Source organism: Rana temporaria, chromosome 10 (genome assembly GCF_905171775.1).
Source record: "Rana temporaria chromosome 10, aRanTem1.1, whole genome shotgun sequence".
In the NCBI taxonomy this organism is placed as follows: domain Eukaryota; kingdom Metazoa; phylum Chordata; class Amphibia; order Anura; family Ranidae; genus Rana; species Rana temporaria.
This window is the reverse complement of record NC_053498.1, coordinates 100,183,966-100,184,395: the sequence shown is the minus strand read 5'-3', so window position 1 is coordinate 100,184,395 and position 430 is coordinate 100,183,966.

Genomic DNA, 430 nt, shown 5'->3' with positions numbered 1-430 from the left:
TAGAAGTGGAAATGTGTATTTGTGAATCAACTGTGGCAAATGTGCCTTTGGGACCAAGGATGTGTGTGGGTAAAAATAGATCCAGAGGGGCAGATCCACATACATCTGCGCCGGGCGCAGCGTATGTAAGATACGCTACGCCGCTGTAACTTACTTTGCTTTGGTTTGAATCCTCAACGAATTTGCGCCGTAAGTTACGGCGGCGTAGTGTATCTCTCGCGGCGTAAGGGCGCGGAAATCAAATGGATCTAATGGGGGCGTGTTTTATGTTAATACGTCGTGACCACGTTTTTTTGGAACTGCGCATGTGCCGTCCCTGGGGGTATCCCAGTGCGCATGCTCGAAATTAAACTGGAACCCGCCAATGCTTACGACGGTGACGTCATTCTACGCAAATTTCTATTCGCGAACGACTTACGCAAACAACGTA